At 50.5% G+C, this 20527-nt stretch overlaps 1 long non-coding RNA gene across 7 annotated transcripts; it reads right to left on the bottom strand.

Annotated features, from left to right (window-relative positions):
• Positions 1 to 3342: 3342 nt before the first annotated feature.
• Positions 3343 to 17447, bottom strand: LOC134525187 (uncharacterized). 7 transcript variants are annotated; one of them, XR_010073716.1, is made up of 5 exons: positions 16795 to 17447; positions 16637 to 16698; positions 13458 to 13652; positions 9749 to 9835; positions 3343 to 8744 (listed from the first exon to the last, which is right to left on the bottom strand). It is a non-coding gene; the product is annotated as an uncharacterized LOC134525187 (long non-coding RNA). The 7 variants fall into 7 exon arrangements; XR_010073717.1 differs by having other exon boundaries at positions 16878 to 17447; XR_010073718.1 differs by lacking the exon at positions 9749 to 9835 and having other exon boundaries at positions 3876 to 8744; positions 16795 to 17445.
• Between the last annotated feature and the right edge of the window lie 3080 nt (positions 17448 to 20527).

Here is a 20527-nt window from a genome sequence, read left to right as displayed (position 1 = left end):
GAGGGGAGATTTAGATGAGATGAGAGGAAGAAATTCTTGGCTGTGAGGGGGGTGAGCCCCTGGCCCAGGTTGCCCAGAGAAGCTGTGGCTGCCCCATCCCTGGAGGGGTTCAAGGCCAGGTTGGACGGGGCTTGGAGCAACCTGGGCTGGTGGGAGGTGTCCCTGCCCAGGGCAGGGGGTGGCACTGGCTGGGCTTTAAGGTCCCTTCCAACCTAAACCATTCTGTGATTCTATGATTTTCTTTCTGCCTTCACAGTGATACAGTTGCTGTATTAATTCTCCTAGGAAAGTGCAAGGGAGCGAGCTCTCTGCTGCCAGGTACCAGCGCGTTAAAGGCGGCAGCAAACCCAGCAGAGCTCATTTATGCTTTTTGTCCGTGCCGTCCCCTCTGAGCATCCGGGTTGGTTTAGGTAAGTGTTTCATTGCATTTTGAACACGCGGGTAATGAAACCTTATCTTCATAGTTTCGTGGTAAAAAAGAAACGGAGCTGTGCCAAATATACCCTCAGTGAAGAGTCACTGCAGCCAAGGCTCTTAGCAATAAACGTTAAACAGGACAACTATATGAGGTCCTTGTCTGCAGTAATTTGATCAGAAGTATGAGGTCTCGGAGAAATATCGGTCTCATTTTGTAGAGTAACGCGGAGCTAAACAAAGCAAACAGGTAGAGAAGGCTGAATTTAGTGATGCAAGGATGATGGAAGAGGGGGCATTGTGGCTTCCTTGGGAACCTGAGGACTTGCAGAGTCTCGGGTGGGGAGCAGGGAATGTGGAAAGAGATTAAATAAATCTGCGAGCGGGCTGCCCCCGGAGAGCTGCCGTCACAGCGGCTGGGTCTGGAGGAGGCTCCTGGTGCTGCGCCGGAGCGTCGAGCCCTGCTGGGGACAAGGGGTGGGCAGAGGATGCCCAGGGAACCCACGAGCTCCTGCACGAGCGATGGGACCCTGCTCAGCCCCCTAAGTGGCACATGCTGTAGAAAGGCTCCAGGCCCAGCACCTCATCAACAATCGCCGCAAACGGGGAACAAGGAAACCAACCCTTGTGCCAAAAGATTGGTAAGACACAACGGAGTGTGGCGTTACGTCGTAGCTGGGGATGGAAAGTGTCTTATATTGGTCACTTGAGAGAGAGGGGGAGGAAAGGGAAAGAAAGGGAAAGGGAAAGAAGGGAAAAGGGGAAGGGAAGGGAAGGGAAGGGAAGGGAAGGGAAGGGAAGGGAAGGGAAGGGAAGGGAAGGAAAAGGGGAAGGGAAGGGAAGGGAAAAGGGGAAGGGAAGGGAAAAGGGGAAGTGGAAGGAAGGCAGGGAAAGGGAAAGGAAGGGAAGGGAAGGGAAGGGAAGGGGAAAAGGGGAAGGGAAGGGAAGGGAAAAGGGGAAGTGGAAGGAAGGCGGGGAAAGGGAAAGGAAGGGAAGGGAAGGGAAGGGAAGGGAAGGGAAGGGAAGGGAAGGGAAGGGAAGGGAAGGGAAGGGAAGGGAAGGGAAGGGAAGGGAAGGGAAGGGAAGGGAAGGGAATGTTTTCATTCTCTCTACAAGTGTGAGTTTGTGGGATGGGGAAAAGAACAGCCCCCCCACGTACTGCAAGCTCAGATGTGGGTGTTTAATTCTGCTGAGACCTCACTAGGGGGGACTGGGAGATCATTTAACCCGTTCCAAGCTGCAGCTCGTGTTGCAGTTCTATATGCATGCTTGCACAGCAGGAAGGCTCTAATGATTAATTAATGCTAGCACCGTGTTTGCAAACTGTCGTGGCAAAAGCTCTGGCTATAGAATTTGCACAATGGTATCAACATGCAGCAGGGTTTGTTGGGTTTTTTTTTTGCCAGGCAGACTCATTTCAGACAAACAAACCCACGAAGCATTGTTCTGACTTGCCCTACAGAAAATAAAAATAGTGCTCTGCCTCTATGCCACATGTGAAAAATGGCATCTGGATAATTTAAAGTGTTCTTTGGAAGCATCTGGAAATATATTTAAAAGCTTTGTAAGAAGGGTAGTAAATGTCACGTTGGATTTTATGCAGCAGAAGACACGCACCCTGCAATCGGTGTAACTTGCTTTCTTGAACTCAAAGTGACTGCGCTGTCTTCCAAACACCCAACCTGCCTCCCTGGGCTCTGTCACAGCTCAGGACACTGAGGACCAAGATCTGCTTTATTTATCCCCTTCCCTTCCAGAAGAAAGAAAAAAAAAGAAAAGGAACAAAAAGCCCCTGTTGCTCACAAACAAATCCTGTGCAGAAGTTAGTATTTTAGCAGTTCTTTTGGGGGAGGACACCTTAGGAGCTGCATGGAAGTCGGCAAACACCAATTTTTCACTGCAAATGCTCCTGCGTCCAGAGATGCTCAGGCCGTTTGAGCGCCCGGGCCGGCCCCTTCGCAAGAGGTTAGTTAATGCAATCCAGGCTCTCCACTCCTGCACCTCATCCAGCACACGTTATTAAAAGACAGCTTCCAGGAAGGCATTTAATCTTGGTCTGAAGTCTTTCAGGACATGAAGAATGCCCTGCTTCCCCAAGTCATTTGTTCCACTTTCTCTCTTTTAATTTAACAGCCAGGCAATCTGGTGACCGCCGGCCCCGCGGGAGGGTTGCGCTGGGGCTGGCCGGGGAGCAGAGGGAGCCCCGGGAACAGGAGCAGGCACTGTTGGATGGGCATCCTCATCCCCTGCTGTCATGGCCACGTTGCTCACCCTACGAGCCGGCTGGTTTCAAGGCAGAGCAGGCGATTTTGCAGGAGGGACCCCGTCCGAGGAGCAGCACAAGGGCATGTGGCGTTGCTCATTTGATGACAAACTTTGAACCACAGAATGGTTTGGGTTGGAAGGGACCTTAAAGCCCAGCCAGTGCCAGCGCCTGCCCTGGGCAGGGACACCTCCCACCAGCCCAGGTTGCTCCAAGCCCCGTCCAACCTGGCCTTGAACCCCTCCAGGGATGGGGCAGCCACAGCTTCTCTGGGCACCCTGGGCCAGGGGCTCACCGCCCTCACAGCAAACAATTTCTGCCTCAGATCTCATCTAAATCTCCCCTCTTTCAAACCCCTTAACGGTTTGAAGCCGTTATCCTGTGTCCTATCATTAGCACTCCCTGATCCAGAGTCCCTCCCCAGCTTTCCTGGAGCCCCTTTAGGGACTGGAAGGGGCTGGAAGGTCTCCCCGGAGCCTTCTCTTCTCCAGGCTGAACCCCCCCAGCTCTCTCAGCCTGTCCCCACAGCAGAGGGGCTCCAGCCCTCCCAGCATCTTCGTGTCCCTCCTCTGGCCCCGCTCCAACAGCTCCGTGTCCTTCTTGTGCTGAGGGCTCCAGAGCTGGACGCAGGACTCCAGGTGGGGTCTCACCAGAGCGGAGCAGAGGGGCAGATTCGCCCCCCTCGCCCCCCTGCCCACGCTTCTTCTGATGCAGCCCAGGGTGTGGTTGGCTTTCTGGGCTGCAAGTGCGCATTGCCGGCTCGTGTTGAGCTTCTCACGCACCAGCACCCCCAAGTCCTTCTCCTCAGGGCTCCTCTCAAGCCATTCTCCGCCCAACCTGTATTTGTGCCTGGGGTTGCCGTGACCCAGGTGCAGGACCTTGCGCTTGGCCTGGTTGAACCTCATGAGGTTGGCATGGGCCCACCTCTCCAGCCTGTCCAGGTCCCTCTGGATGGCATCCCTTCCCTCCAGCCTGTCGACCGTGCCACACGGCTTGGTGTCGGATGGTCGACACGCTGGAGGGAAGGGATGCCACGGCCAGGTGGAATTATAGCTCGCTGGCTAAGAGACCACGTCTGGCTGTCCCCCTGCCCGGGGCTGCACATTGCTTTCCCCATGTTTCCCTTCCTCTTCCGCAGCTTGTCTTGCTGCTGTTAGATCCTGCGTCGAGGGGGTTTTTAATCCGCATAAAACAACAAGCAAATGTAAAATATTATGATATGATGAATATGATTTTATATTGTAGTTACCTCTAGGCATTCACTTTCTTATTTCATTGTGATTGTTATAGTTCTTTTATTCCTTTCATAAAGAAAAAACACTTAATGTGAAAATAAAAGGAGTCACGAAGATTTGGGTGAATTGCAGTGCTCAAGGCTTTCCTCCACGTGTGCTTAAAGATACGTATGAACTTTAATGCAAGAGCCTGCGGAAGAAACACCTCATCTAAATCCCATCACAGGCAGCAGGAGTTTGATCACAGAGCAGAAGGCAGCGGAGTGGCTTCAGGTGGGGAAAGGAGGAGACATCCTTACCCTCACGATTTGGGACAAACTGGAAATATCTGTCCAGCCTGGGACATCCAAAAGGTCCAAGCCCGTTTGCAGGTGGGGGCTTCTCCTCCAAAATCCACTCTCGCTACAAACCAGCCCGGGATGCTGGTGCGACCAGCACGGTCGGAGATGCTGCTGCAGTCTGTAGCCATCCCTGCAGCCTTTGTGTCCCCTGGTGTAAAATCAGAGAGATGTGATTAAAGGCGGTGCTAGAGGGCTGAGCTGGGCCCTGAGGTTTCAATCGGAGAGCGGCGTTAATCGGCCAGGAGCAGCCTGAGCTCATCCACTCTTACACGGTCACAAGAGGCTCCATCAGGCCTCTTCCACAGATTTCGCTCTCTTGGTTGAAAAACCCTTTAGGCTTTAGTGCTGTGATTGCTGATGTATTTTAAGCCTTTTAGATACTGTCTGTGGATAACTAAAGGCTCGGGCCGTTTAAAGGGTCCTTTAGAGCCAACTTGCGATACGGAGGGTGGACACACAGGGGATGGTCGACAGAGGCTGGAAAAGGCTGAAAACTTCCCAGCGGGTGTTTTTTTTCCCCAGCTGGGAGCGTGCTGGTTTGAGATCCTTGCCGAAGGTCCTCCTGCCCCTACGCACGTTGTTTTCTCTGCGCCAAAAGACTACAAGGTCCCTTTTTGCTCCGTGCATCCTTCCGAATAAGAGGACAAAGAATCTGAAAAAGAAGAAAAGCCGCTTCCCTGTGTAAGCTTGGAGTAGGAGTCGGTCTTTGTGGGGGGCTGTAAGAATACCGGTGCGACTGCCTCGCAGCGTCCTCGCAGCGGCCCAGCTCGTAGGGGAGCAATTGCCATCCGCGGCTTGCGAATCTCCCCGAGCCCCATCCACTGAGCAGCCCTCGCCCACGGAGCAGCGGGGGGACAACTGAAACCTGCCCAGGGAACAACGCCAACTCCGGCTGTGCCTTCAGCCTGCGAGGGGTTGTCAACGAGAGGATACCAGGAACCGGATGAGAACAGACTGTTGTCCCCTCTAAGCGCCTAGGCTCGTTTGCGCCGCAGCACAGGGCTGGCCACCGATACAGCAGGGAGCAGGACGGCCGTGGACGCCCCCTCTTCCCCTTCACTGCACCGGTAAATAGGTATCACGGAGCAGATGTGCCCAGCCAGCTGGCCATGGAGACTTCATAATAATGCCTCATGTTTTGGTTAATGGCCTCTTTGGGGGATGTTCTTTGAAAGGACCACGTGGCTCTAGGGGCGTCTCCAAGGAGCGCAGGGACCAGCCCCTCTCCAGATGTAAGAGCCAGAGAACCTGCCCTGGAGGGAACAGGGCAGTGCTGCTCCTTTTTAGTCCAAGCCTTTCTGTGCACAGGAGATCAGATTTGTTTCAGAGCTGAGCTGGAGCTCTTGGCACAAACACTTCAACCAGAAAACTTGGGTGGTTTGGTTTTTGTTTTTTTTTTCCCAAAAGCTACTTAGCAGAAAAAGTTCTGGGAGTTGAGGAGTTCACGCTGAGAACCAGCGCAGCCAGCTCGCGGTGATCAGTAACAGGGTCCGTAAATCCTCCTGGAATTTATGTTCCTCATCTGCACCCTTCAGACCTGTCCCCAACCAAACAAGTGCCCCAAACACCGGGAGACAATGCTTCCAGAAAAGTATCTATGAGGGCTTTTTTCGTCCTGCGTGGAGCAGGGCATTGCCCACAGATACTCCTCTGCTGGGTATTTGCAGCTGGGACGCAGAGAGAGCCTGGGCCTTGAGAGCGCGGCTCTGGAGCGCAGGGATGCGCCTGGGGAGGAGTCTGCAGTTTCAAAACTTCTAAGAGACCGTCACAGGCAATAATAAGCCTAACACAAAGCCAATTACCAACTATTTTTAGAAAGCCTTTGACAGCATCCCCTCTTCTAACCCGGGGATATTTATTCATTATATTCTAAATCAGCTCACTTACCCTGAGGTTGATTCACATGTCACGGGCGCGTAATGTTATCAGCCCGGCATCAGCAATGGCACTTACCATGCCAGCCCTCGTGACGGCGTTATTGACTGCCGCGGGTTGCAGACAGGTCACGGGCTATCAATATTAGCAGCGCCTGTAGTGACAATTAAGCACGAAGTGTGCACTGGGCAGGATGGCCCAAGTTTTGGAAATACTTCAGCAAAGTATCGATAGCAATAAATCCGCGTGTGCCTGATACAGCGGGAGCCACCTGGTTGGAAAACAGCTTGTCCTGTGCGTAAAGGGAGCATCGAAGTGCGAAAAAGACGGTCAGCCGGGATGTGCTTAATGAGCGGGGCGCGAAGGGGCTGTTGCTTCGTCGCTGGGCGCGTGCGTTCGTGTACACTGGTTACCGAGTGGAACGGCCTTGGTTTATCTCCGCTTTGCAGAATTGGAAACAGGCAGGGGAGGAACCGGCAGTGGAAAATCAGGCTCTTCATCAGCACCAAGCGTTGCCTCTCCCAGTCATCTTCGCTCCTCGCCTTGCTCGTGCCTGCCTTGCTTGGGCCAGGACTCGCTGACAAAGGCCTGGAGAGGCGCACAGAGCCGTCTATGACCTCCTCCAAACTGAATTTACTCTTGATTTTTAAAAGCTTTGAGGCCCAGGGCCAAATTCAGAGATGATGCTCTATGTGGCATAAAGTTAAGACTCCCCTTTCTCTCTCTCCCCACTTAGAGGCTATTTTAGGCTGGGAGTCGTTTAAACTCGCACCTTTTCTTTGGTGCATAAATTACACTTATTTAGATTGCTTTATGCATCAGCAGAGAGGGGGTAAGAAGCGCCCAGGGAGCCTTAGCAAACCTGAGAGGCTCTAAATCATGCTGCGTTAGACAGAACCACCAGATTTGCCCTGTGGCATCCCAGGTTGCTGTGAGCAACTGAAATGCCCAAGAGGTGACATGGATGTGGTTATCTCCCACCTCCTGCTTTTCCAACCCGTACAAATAGTCCACGATGTCCTGGCCAGACTCACAGAGTCTCTGGGAGTTTGTCCCTGGGTTTGGTGAGGATAGAGCTGGGGCTGCCGTCTGTTGGGTTGTTGGAGGGCTCCTGCCAAGGGAAGCGTGAAGATGGCACCAGGGCTGTACCATCACGCAGCTACCAGGGGCTTCACAAATATCACAAAAAAGGGGAGAGGGAGCTGCCGGGTGTGTGAACCAGTCTGGGATGTCTTTCTGCTGGAGGAGAACGTCTCTAGATATGGCAGATGGTACGAGCAGTGCCAAGAAGGTGTTACTAGCTCAGGAGTCATTAGCATGGGCTTCTACTCAACAAAAACCACTCTACTCAACAAAAACCACAAAGCACAAACCAGACCGGCAGCTCCGGTGACCAGGGTTGCAATGCAGTTTTGCGGTGGCCCATAGATGCCAACAAGACAATCAGCGCTCAGACACTGGTTACGGTGAGCAGGGGAATCCAATGCGAGGCTGGGAAATGAGACAAGGTCTCGGCATAAATGCATGTAAGCACCGTCAGAATTATGGTGGGAATGGAAATGGGGATGTGTGTTTGTCCTGGTTTGAGGTAAAACAGAACCAACTTTCTGTTCAGTAATTTTCCTTCTTAGCTAGGCCTCTTCTAACTCTCTGAAATTAGCAGCATGTTGTGCCGAAAACAGTTCGTTCTCAGAGTGATAAGACCAATGTTTACAGATAGTGCCAAGGAATGGCACGCAGAGAGGCTCTGGCTGATACTTCTTGCTATAACAACCAAGGTCAGCTCACTTTGTTACTTGCCCCCTTGGAGGGTCGGAAGCGGAGAAGCGTAGAGGGGTCCCACCTGCAGGGAAGAGGGGACAGGACAGGGGACCCCGAACTGACCACCAGGGTATTCCATCCCATCTGCCCCATGCTCAGTATAAAAGCTGAGGGGTCAAAGGGTCAACTCTCTTTATTCGGTGGTTGATGTCTGAGGAGGCCCCTGTCTGTTCATCTGCCTTGGATCCCGATACGAGCATTCCTGACTCCAACTCTGGAATCCAGTTCCCACCCGTCGCTGAGTCCAGGCTGGGACTTCCCCAGTGCCTGCCGGTGACGTCATCCTGGGAGCTTGATATGGTTTTGTATGTATCGTGTCCATTTCATTATTTTCTTTTTGTTTTATTATTAATATGTCATTAAAGTAGTTTAGTTCCTTCTAAACTCATAAATCTCTTTATCTCTCCTCCTTCTCTCCTTGTGCGAGAGGTGGGGGGGAGCATCTGTCACCGGCCATTGGCCAATTTGGCCAAAACCACAACAGCGTTGGATGTGCTCCTCGGAGCTCGGCGGGCAACCGCAGGCAGGAGAAGGCAGCTTTGGGAACACGTTGCTGCAACCCTTTGCGGCGCAGACACCCGCGCGCTGAACTCGCTGTTGTACCTGGCTCACGGTATATCAGGGTGGAAACGCTTGTTAATTAAGGGTGCGCCAGCGTGTCACGCTTCTGCTGTAGCTCGGCAGCGATGTTACAGATGTGGCTTCCCAGCACAGCTGTGTTTTCTCCTGTGCTCTTCTCTAGCAGTCTGACAGCTCCGATCCTGCCCTTGAACAGTCCCAGTGAGTTTCTCAGTCCTGGAAAATACCTTTAGTTTTAAGGGTACGGGATTTTTGCCAGAAGAGACATCATGTTATTGTTATGGCTAGGCCCAAGCTATGCAGCAGATATATCAGGGATGAGCTTTTTTTTCAGACTTTAGTTCCCACAGGCTCTTCTCCCACTGGGTAGGAGATGAGAGGGGCTGAGGTGGGTCACCCTGTGCTGGAGCACTCACCCCAGACCTTTCCATGCTTTGCCCTTGCCAACAAAGCTCGTCATGACCTTGGGCAAGCTAATTAACCTTTCCACCCCGGCCAGCAAAAAAAAAAGGAACAAATGACGTGTGATACCCTTTAGTTTAAGGATCTGTAACCCTGTTTTCCCACCTGGGTGCCCAAGTTACATGCTCCATCTCTCCAACCCAGTTAAGTATTAACCTCTCCTTTGGAGAGGGCAACTGCCCACAAGTAGATCTAGAAATCCACAGTCCTACATGGATTTCTAAGAAGTCCACAGCCCTGGACACAATGAGCTCAGGCCATGACCCAGCAGGACCCTAACCACCCTCTCGTCCTGCCATTCTCTAGCTACGGAGGGATTTACATTCAAATTCCGATTTCATGGCATGTTGTAGGGCAGCAACGCTGTGTGCCCACAGCTGATGCCAATCTTGGTGTGGTTTGGTGGGTTCCCATGGGCTCACACCACCCGAAACAGGGTGAGAAGGTTCCCGTCCCCTCCTGCCCACGCTGGAGTTACCTGCGCTGTGGGCCTGACTGACATGGAAACAAATGTTAAGGTAGATGTCAAGGTACTTTTGCAAAAAGGAGGTGGATTAGGCTTAAAGTTGCAGCGAAAGCAAAACCAATATGGCTTTTAATGCAGGACACATGTCTGCTAAGAAGCCTGGAGCTGATTCCAAGCTAAAACCTCCTTTAAAACCCCCTTGTGTTGTGTTCGCTTCTAATTTGCGGTAGCTAGCTAAAAAGCAGTTAGCTGAGCCAAATTAATTAATTCTGCCCCTTAATGTGCATCTTACCTTAAGGTGAAGACAAAGGCCCGCTCCAAAGGTCTAACTGGGTCCTTTCCAAGGCTAAATCCTTATTTATTTGGGCCTGCAGGAAAGCTGGGGAGGGACTCTGGAGCAGGGAGGGGAGCCATGGGATGAGGGGGAAGGGTTTTACACCGCAAGAGGGGAGATTTAGATGAGATATTGGGAAGAAATTCTTGGCTGTGAGGGCGGTGAGCCCCTGGCCCAGGTTGCCCAGAGAAGCTGTGGCTGCCCCATCCCTGGAGGGGTTCAAGGCCAGGTTGGCCAGGGCTTGGAGCAACCTGGGCTGGTGGGAGGTGTCCCTGCCCAGGGCAGGGGGGTGGAACTAGAGGATCTTTAAGGTTGTTTCCGACCCAAACCATTCTGTGATTATTCACCCTGGTTACAGCTCCGGGGGTTTGACCCTGGGATCAGGATTTGCAGCCTACCCTGTGTCTGGGCTTGTTTAATTCAATGTGACAATTCCCAGGCACTCCAATGGACTTTGGATCGAGCCACATGACTGCCGAAAGTGCTGCATCAATTCTTTTCTAACTGTACCCAAGTTTTAATGTTTAATATTTAAACATGAAAGTTCCTTTTGAGACGTTTAAAGCGGAATTATTAACAGCCCCATGTAGAACTGACAGGTTAACAGTGCGACAATTAAAAAGAAAGGTTAAATACATTTTCTTTTCAGACCAACTGCTGTTGCTTAAGACTAATAAATCCACCAGGAGATGGTTTTTACAGAGTGTGAGGGGCTGTGTGTCAGCTTTTATAGGCTTGAGTTTTTCAGAAATCACCACACTTCTCTTTCCAGGCAGCTACAGGTTTCAGTCTATATTTAGCAAATGGGGCTTCTTCCAAAGAGTTGTGTGAATCAAGTCAGAAAGAGGAAAAAAGAAAAAAAAAAAAAAAAAAAAAGTTGGAATATCAAAAAAGCAAAACCTACCGGCTGTGGGATTTGCTCACAGTTTGCTTCGCTTTTTTAATTTATCATTATTCTCTGTTGTCATGATGGCTTTGAAAACGGAAGTGCTGGAAAACAGCAGAAATTCTGCCCTCGGTTCTCTAAGGGATCAATTTGAGTGCTAAAATCCTATTTCTCCTTTGGAAAATAGCTGTGCTGGCAGGCTGGCGGGACCCAGCTCCCGGCACAGCAGGGGCATCCTGGGGGGCAGCTGGACGCCAGCTGGGACATCCAGGCTGCTCGATGGCACCCGAGCCCCTCCCGGGTGTTTGTAGCCAAAGTCTGGATTTTTCGGAAAGATATTTTCCATATATTTGTATGTGTCTAATCACATAAATGTTAACTTAATTATGTTTTTCATGCGCAGGGTCAGAGAAAAATAGATTAAAGGGTAGCTCTTTAATCACCTAGAGCGAGGTGGCCCTGCTTGAGCAGGGGCTGGGACCAGAAGACCTCCGGAGGTCCCTTCCAGCCCCAACGGCTCAACGGTCCTGTGAAAGGAGGAGTTAGAGATGTTCATCGGGATAAATCCACCCATGACTATCGAACACGAGAGTCAAGAACAACCTTTGTCTCTCTGCAAACACTTGGCACTGTAGTTGCTGCAAGGTAGCCAGAAAGACCAAGGAGGCGGGGGATCTGGCCGCCCTCTTCCCTACACCCTTCCTCCCAGGCGTCTTCTTCTGGCCACTCTCAGACAACGCAGGACTCAAGTCTGACTCACTATTACCTCTCTTACAATTATATCACTCTTCCAGCTTCTTTTTTCAAGCTGCGGGAGTCCTTCCTTGCCTTTGATGGACATTGATTTGGCCCCAAATTTGCAACCGTGAAAGGTCACGTGGCTTACAGGTATTGAGGAATATTTACTCGCTCTGTGCTTTTAGCAGGTTAAAAAAAATACTAACTGGTGTTTTAAATGAGTTACCGACAGCAGCAGCGGATGTTACAGATTATTATAAGCACATCAGTGGAAGGTATTATAAGATGGCTATAAGCCATGGATATAATCAACCTGGTTTTGATTTATTGGACTCTATAGCAACCCATATAAATTGATTAGCCATTTATTAAAATGGCTATTAATCATGGATTATCTCTTTGCACAAATTTAGAAAACTACCTTGGTTACAACCAGGCTGGAAGATGGAGAAGTCCTGCGTTAAAACTCTGGGGAGACAGCCAGGTTGCTTTTCGGGCTTGATCTTCTTAGATTTCTCCCTCTTCCTCCCTTCTTTCGGGCCATGCAAATACGTCTCGGTCTGCCAGCTCTGCCCACGAGGTCCCAGTGGCTGCCGGGAGCTTTCTGTCCTGCACAGACACCCCACGGCACGGGCACAAGGCAGCCCTCCCCGGTCAGCCTCGTACCACCCAGGTACGCGATAGCTCAGCCGTGGCAGGCTCCTAACGACCGTTGGTCATTAAACCAACTCTGGAGCTGCTGATGCTTCAGAAGCCAAGAACAGAGGGTCCCCTTTTTATCGTTCCTATTTTATATTTTTTTTAAAGGTCAGTCTGACAGCATTATGGTGGACTTGGGGATATTCTGCTCTCTGCCTCGCCTCTCTCCTATCTGTCAGCCACACGCTCTGGTGTCATCTTTTCCGCACGCAATAGATCTTAACGCACCAGCCTGTACTGAGCTTCCTCCCTTCCCCGCATCCCCCATGAATATATAACCACCAAATGTGATAGGAAGAAATTACTATTGTAATAAAACTGGTTCATTACATCCTTCTAGTCAGAGGCGTTTAATGAGCACCAGGGCTGCCTAATGCCGTTATGTTCCCTTTGAGCCAGATGCAAACGTAATATGTTTCATCGTATCGTTTCATTTACTCTTTGGAGCTGTGGAAGGCAGCGGGCAGGTCCTTCGTGCCACGGGCACCAGTGGATTAGCCAAGCCATTAAGAAACGCCTTGACCCTCTGCAGCAGTGGCTCGGGCGTAGTACGATGGCAATTGGATTTCCAGTGTGGAGCTGCTGCATATCCAGATGGGTCCGAGCATCCAAAGAGCCGGGCTGGTCTGCAATATCAATGGCTACTGGGATGCTCTGGCTCAGCAGAGATCAGGACCTTCAGAGGGAGGGTTTCTCCCATCCTAAAGCAGGTGGTTAAGCTGGAGCGTAGGCAGGGACAACGTAGGTGGACCTACAGCACCACTGGGAATTGCACATCTAACTTTACGAGCACCGTAAAAACTGACCAAGGCTTTCATTTGCTGTGGTTTGACTAAGAAGATCTTCCCCGCTTTCGGGAGTTTTTGCATTGTGTTCTTAAGCAGGGCGTAGTAGATACAGCGACTTGCAATTTACTTACAGAAAGCCTCTCCAAAAGCCAGACATTAAGATGGAGACTCTTCATTGAATTCAGATCAGGATGGATTCAACTGCTTTGGCAGATGAAAACGCTGGCCGAGTTCCAAAAATTACATTTGTTTTGAATTTTCAAAATTAATTTTTCACATTACATTCGCTATGGCATTCGCCATTTAGAGTTTGACCTTCTTGAAGAAAGCAAAGCAAACAACATTTCAAACAGGATTAATAACACCAATAGGAGCAACTCTCTTCACCTGGAAGGGCGAGTAACTACATGTCGGATACGATGTCAAAATCTGGGACTTGATCTCCCTTTTTCTTTTCTGTCTTTTCCAGTTTGATTCAAAGCAACTTAACCTCTGAGCACCTTGGTCCTATCCCAACCCCTCCAAGAACCCAACTGAAATGCACTTGTGATTTCACCTTGGGAAGCAACGCTGCCAACGCACATCGCATCCACGGTGTCCTGAGCATCCCGTAGCTCTGGCAGGTCCTATGAGTCACCCACCACCCCTGGGCTTCTGCTCTTGCTCTCATGACGACTTCTTGGTTGGCGTGGGACAGCCGCTAATTATGAGCTAATTCGGGATGGCATGGTGTTTCCAGAGTCCTGTGCACCTGGAGAAGACGGTTTTTTGGGTTTTTTTCTCCAAAAGCCACTGGCAGTCACAGGTGTTCAGCCCACCTCCGCAGATCGCAGCCCCGAGCCCCCGGCCCAGGCTGTGTTAGTTCAACAGCCCCGTGGAGGGCGATCGCAGCCATCTGCCCCAAATCCCTCCGGCACATTTCAGCAGAGCGGGGTTTTCTTCACAAGCGTGTTATGCCTCACTATTTCCTGTTGTTTTCACCCAGCTTGTTTATGGCAAAACAGACCCTTGAGATACGGTCCTTTTGTCCGGGAAAGCTTTAATGATCTCAGACTCATTGTGCTGGCATCAGTTTAATTCCAGCTGCTCTGAGCTGGCAAACTGGTGGGAAGAGACGTGTTTATGGCATCTCTGGCTATTTTGCTGGGGTGCGCAGTGCTGTGCTAACACAGACTTACAGGGCCTTGCAGAGCCATCAATTAAAAGCACTTTGTCAAGGCATCACCGATCATCTCGCAGCCGCGAGAGGGGTGAGCCTTGGGAAAAGAAACCCCGCTTTGCGTGGGGCTCGTTTCTTTGGAGGTGCCAGCATTTCCAGGCTGGGATCTGGAGCATCTCCCTGCAAAAATCCCTTTTGGCGCTGGATTTTACGGCAGCTTTTTCACCTCCGAGCCCTGGTGGCTTTGCCTGGCAGACTAGTCCTCCTCGCTGAGAGTGCAGCATCATTTCCCGTACCCCAGCTGCTCCGGGGGCTTTGGGCAGCCGTACAACCCAGTCGTCTCAAGCAATGCCTGGAGCTGTAATGGGGGCTGGATGGGGATTGCATGCAGCTGTGTGGTTGCTTGCCCATCATTTAGCTGAGAGCATGTACCATGGCACGAAAAGAGGGAAAACAAAACACATCCTGGCCAATTCCAACCAGTTTGCCCCTGTGAGCCACACGTGCCAAACCTTGGCTGCTGCCGAGCTCCTCAGAAGGCTTGTCCACGCAGGGACTCTCTGGAAAATTCATGCGAATTAAGCAAAAGCCTGAATTTCCAGTGGATCTGCTGAACTGCTTTAAACCCCAATGTGAATTATGCTAAATGGAATTAAGACTACATTAATTTTAAGAACGCTCCCATGGGTGTTTGAAGAACGCCTCAATCATCATGGATATCTCTCTGCAGGCAAACCTGGGGTGGGGGGAGACTTGGGGGGTGTGTGGGGGGGTGCAGGCGCCCACTGCTCATTGCAAAATGTAGGAGTCCTCCGGGCAAAAAGGATGACATTTTCCCACCTTGAAAAGCTGTAAGGGAAGAAGAAAGCCCGGTCGCTCTGGACAGCGGGCCATGCCCAAGGTTTAAGTCTGGACTAACGAATTCTGGGAGGTTTCTCCCCAAAGCTCCCGGGAGTTGAGCACGCTGGGTCCGTTCCTCGCCCTGCAGGAAGCAGCATGGCCCTATCGCAGCCTCTGGGGAAGGGCAACGCAGGGGATTTGCCACGAGAACTCCCTTCCCTAGTCCTAATCTGTCGCTTTAAGTACAGCGGGCAACCAAATCCGACAGCTGTTTCGGTTTACCCCGGCACAGACGTCTCCACGTGAAACACTCGGGGCTTTTAAGCCCTGTTTATGCCCCAAAGTGAAAGCAGCGTTAACTCCCTGAGCGCAGAAAAGAGCCTCGCTGCCAGAAATGCACTTACGTGGGGAAAAGGAAGAGCCTGTGTTACCAGAAACAACTTTCTGCCTTCCAACTAGATCCACGCTTGCCGTTGAGCCGATACGACTCATAAGCAGTTAATATGCAGTCCCCTCAGCACGAGGAATAACAAAGCCCTGTTTCCCTAAGATCTGCATTTCATGCTTGACTGCGAGCTCCCGTCAAATATGTCCCTGCCATCCCAATGGCTTTTTCTTAATTCTCTCCCCCGGTGTGGAGTCTTTGATGTCTGATACGGTAGAAGCCCACGCTGCGGCGTGTCGTTCGGAGAAGAAATGCTGATTGGGAGCGTTTATCGGTTTTCGCTCCTCTACCTGACCACTGTTTTCACAGTACGTATAAAAACTTAATTGTCTGTGAGACTCCTTCCCTTCCCCATCAATTCTGCTTCAAACTGCCAATGGGTTCAAAAATTATTAAGGTCAGAATAAACATGCAGAAACGCACGCGCATTCATTACGTGATCATATGAGCTTCATTTCCTCAGGCAAGCAGGCTAAAAATATCCCACATGCCCAGAAGAGGTAATTATTATACCGGTATAAAACCTCTGTAGGGTCGTGCTGGTTTCCTCCACTCTCTCCGCGGTTTGAAGCGGTGTCTTGACACATCCAGCGTGCCTCTGCCCGCCCCACCATCCCACGCACCTCCCACAGCCAGCAAGCATCTTCCACCCAGAAAAGGGGAAAACGCTGAATTATTAATTTTCCATTTGCATAGAGCGCAATCCTACGGCACCCTGCCAGGGATGGGCAAGGATGCGCCGAGCCCCGGAGGTGGCCCGGGGAGATGTCCTCTTATATCATCTCCTCACCCCACCCTGGAACAAAACGCTTGTGTCAGGCTGGGTTTTGAAAGCAAAGCGCTCTAATGATGACAGACAGTTCCAGATCATCGCCTGCAAAGCCGCCTCCCGGAGAGCTGGAGCTTCTCACCGGGCCACCAAGAGGCTTTCCAAGCGATTGGCACGAAGCAAACGCGACGCCAACCCATGGGCAGCCGGAGCTTGGTTGTTCCCTTCGTCCCCCAGCCCTCCCCGCTGTGCTCGCCCCTCGGCAGGGTAGGGGGTCTCCCATCAAATGAAGAGAAGTGCCATCAAAGCACTGCTAAATTCAGCTGACCTTTCTTTTCAAGGAGAGAAAATCACGCGATAGTTAGACCTAGACTCCTGTGACTACTTAAAAATATATATGATCATTGTGGAGGAAAGCCCATAAGCATGGTCTAAGTGTCTCCCTTCCCAAAAAGTCACACAAAAGAATTAATTAAATTAGTCCAAAAATTATTTTTAACCAAAGTAAGATGCTTCACTTACGTTTTTGGAGCGTTGAGGCTTTCCTGTCCCTTTTGCCATGCAGTCAGGAGCGAGAACGGGAGCTAACAAGAAAAGTGACACCTTCATCGCACACACCTCCTTTGCAGACCGAAGACTTACCTCTGCCCGGTGACCCTGACGAAGCGTTTGAAACCCACCTCCTGCTTGAATGGAGTCACTTCTTTCACCAGAGGGCTTTGTGCTCCAGCTGAAGGATCTCTTGGGACACAGTCCTCCTTACCTTTTCTAGGTCCTAGAGCGATACATTTTCCATCAGCGGCCAAATCAAACTTGCAATTTGGAGCTGCCGCAACATAGGTAATTAAGCTGGGTGTTTAATGCCGTTTCCTCTTAGGTAGTCCAACAAAGAGTGATTAATCCTTTCTGATGAACCACGTTCCCTTAACATCTGTCTCTTGGGCACTGACATTTAAACACATCGCTGGCTGGCTGCACGAGGAACTTTTCCAGTTGCCTGAAGGGAACAGGTTAGGGAGTCTTTTCTTTCAGCAGGGCACATTCACAAGTCAACTAAAGCAAATGATAAAAAAAATTAAAAATCTAGAGCATAGCTATGGAAGAGATTAAAATTGGACAGGTTGATTATAACCTGTCATAGTTACAAGCTAATGAAATTCCATCCACAGGGCACGAAGGGGCCCCAACCTCCCTGAGACGAGTTCTGAGGCCCTTCATCTGAACTCTAAACTTTGATCATCTGCTGATGAGTTTCTGCTGAGCTCCCGTCAGCCGAAGACAGGCTCATTTCCATGCGCCGGCGCGGCGCCGGCCGGGAGAACTGAACTGTTGACAAGTGAACCGGGAGGCGAAGGTCGGTGCGACAGATGCGGTGGGTCGGTGCCGGACGTGCGATTTCGGGAGCGGTACAGCCACGTTAGTGATGCAGGTCGGAGCTCGGTTTTAGCCGCCCTTTGCATTTTACTGAGCTGTGCAAGTTCAGTGCCTCGGGGGAACCTCTCCCATGGCTCTGGAAACCCACCGTGTCAGAAAAGCTTTCTTAAGCCTCGCAGGGAACAATTTAGGGAATATAAGGCTCAAACTCTGATCTTTTTCCAGGGAATTTCCGTAAATTACGTTATTTCTGAATCTCTTCCTCTAAGAATGAAGGCTCGAAGGGGTCCTCTGCTTTCATCTTTTGCTTGGCAAGGGATTTTTTGCAAGTCAGCCTTTCAGATAGCTGGATCAGTTTATGTGACCATACAGTTTAACGCAAAAGAGGATCCTTGTATATGTGTGTTTAGTGAGGGCAGTGTGTTACGTTTTGAAAAAGGTGAAAGCTGGGTCCATCCCAAGGAACCCTAAGACCAGCCAAGCTCTGTGCCCCTCAGATCCTCTTCAGTCAAGGAGAGCTTTTCATCCCAAAGTGAATTTAATCCCATTCCTCTCCCACACCTCGCAGTAGTCACCTCAACAAGAGGAGAAGCACTCAGAGGCCAAGAGACTTCCTCCTGACAATCACTAGTGACACCACAGCGTCAGTCCTTCCATTTACGATGCTACGCAGTCCCACTGCGGATACAAGACAGTTCCCTTAGTGCCTTTCCCAGCATCCCTTAGTTTCTCCTTTAAATGTTTGGGAGCGATAATTTATGTGCAGAATGCAAGAACTAATTAGTGCGTCTCTTGCTTTCTGAGAGGGAGCGAAAACCATAGCGAATGACATTCCAGCAAAAATGGGGTCAGCTCGGATTAAACTCTCTTCCCATTTATCTTTGGTCTTTAGCATTAAATTTACCATACATATTACAAACAAATTTTAATTTTCCACAGCATTGGGCAATATCTTTTCCTTAAAGCCTAGAAGAACATTCATTAGCATCCTCTCCCTCCAGTTCAGTATGACTGTCTCCTCATTTGCACATAAATGTGAAGTTTGCTGCCTGGGCAAGCTTGCCTGAATGACATCAAAGTTCCTGTATCCATACGCAACACACACATATACACAAAGAAAACTCTCACCCACACTCACGTGCCTACCCTTTGCTATTCTTGTTTCGAGATAGTGCCCAAAAACACTTGAAGGAAGATGCTACCGGGAACACCACAGCATGAGGAGGCACCTCTAGAAATAGAAGTGCATGCAGAAGTTGAACTTCCTATCTAATCGAAGTAGACTTCCCACCTGAAAGTTATGCCTTAAAGTTAAGCTGCTCCGTAATAGGCAATAGCATGAAAAGATATTTCCAAAGGGCAATTCCTCCCATCTGAGCAGATGGCGTGATCATGAAGGGCAGCCCAGTGGTGAGGGATCTACTGTCTGCGAGGAGTCCCCAGTGTTCAACAACCTCTCAGTCCCCAACTGCCCAAAGATCACTTCCAGCCAGTCACTTAGACCTAAAATCCACAAGGAATACCCCTAAGTCGTATTCCATGGACGGCAAAGGCATTCATCTTACCCAGCTTTAGATATTTTTAAGGTAGAGGGCGGTCCTACCTTGATAGTCAGTGGCCACACTGGCACACCATTCATATGGGCTGGTTTAGGTAACCACAACTGGCTGAGATGGTCCACACCTGGGAAGCGCTGCTTTCTCCCCAAGAACTAAAGGACCCTGACAGCCATCTCCTATGGAGACAGCGATACGGTGGACTTCCGATGAACTGAGAGGAATTTCATGCCCATCCCCCGACGAAGTACTACATTTTTAATAGATGAATATTGGCCTCTGTATCGCTGCACCTCGGCGTGGGGATGTGGGTCGCAGTGAAGCGTTCCCCATCTGTATGAGGCAGATAAATAGCACTCACCTATCCCCAGGCTTGCTACGGGGATGAATACATCACAGAGAGCTAGATGCTCCGATACTATGGTAATCGGGTGCTATCTCAGCACACCAGAGAGATAAGAGCCTACAAAGTACAGATGGCATTTCAGCTACAAATCCCTGGCCCAGTGGGCAGAGGCAAACTGTGTAAAATGAAGCTGCCAGCGAGATTCATGTAACCCTCCATGTTTGAGTCAGTTTTCAGACTTTTTTTGTGTGCTGTAATACCACTCCAGGCAGCATCACCCCGCTGTAGTGAAGGGACGGCAGCTATGACGCCGAGGGTGATTTTTCCGAAAGGCTAAACCAGCTGTAGCTGTTCCAGCCAACGCTGACATTTAGCAATGTCTTGACCCTCCCAATAGCTTCCAAATGTTTCTTCTCCTGACTTCAGCGATACTAAAGCAAAGAGGAAAACGACAGCAGCTTCTTACCTGGAGCTACCAGGGTGCCAAGTCTTTCCCAGGGGATTGCAATAAACTCCACCAGCCGTGACCCGCCTGTGCAGGAGAGAACAGGGGGTCAGCATCTCTCCTCCTAATTTCATTCCCAGGCCTCCTGTACATGGGTAGTGAAAAGAGGTCTCAACATCGGGTGCCAAATGCCCTGATCCTTCCCTTGTAGAAGTGAGACCGGAGCACAGAAAAATGATTAGAGGGCTAGATGGTGCTGCAGATTTGGAAAGAGAGAAGCCTGGGAGGAGATAGCAGATGAGATAAGCAGCGGCGTGGAGAGCTGATGGAGAGAGAGGGAGTGTGCTTTTCCTTTACTAGCTCACTCTTTTAAATATTGATCTGGAAGCTTTCTTGGATCCGTATCAGTGAGCTCTGATTTACGTTCCCCTCTCTGCCTGCCTGTGTTCTTTTCCCAGTGGAAACTCAAAGGGCTTGTACCTACAAATACCCATTTTCCACTTGGCCAGCTCGCTGGCAAATGCGAGCACCGCTGCATGCCAGCTGTGCACAGATGTCCACGGGCTTTGCCATCTGCAAAGCATGGGATGATGCTTTCTCCTCGCGTGGCACTGCAATTGGAGCAGGTGGAGGACAGGCAGGGAGCACTTCTGGTACCCTTACAGCGAGATTTTATTTATAGAATCATAGAG

The sequence above is a fragment of the Chroicocephalus ridibundus genome, chromosome 19, assembly GCF_963924245.1.
Source record: "Chroicocephalus ridibundus chromosome 19, bChrRid1.1, whole genome shotgun sequence".
NCBI classification, from domain to species: Eukaryota; Metazoa; Chordata; class Aves; order Charadriiformes; family Laridae; genus Chroicocephalus; species Chroicocephalus ridibundus.
Note: the sequence above shows the minus strand (reverse complement) of the source record. Positions and strands in the feature narration are given on the sequence as shown.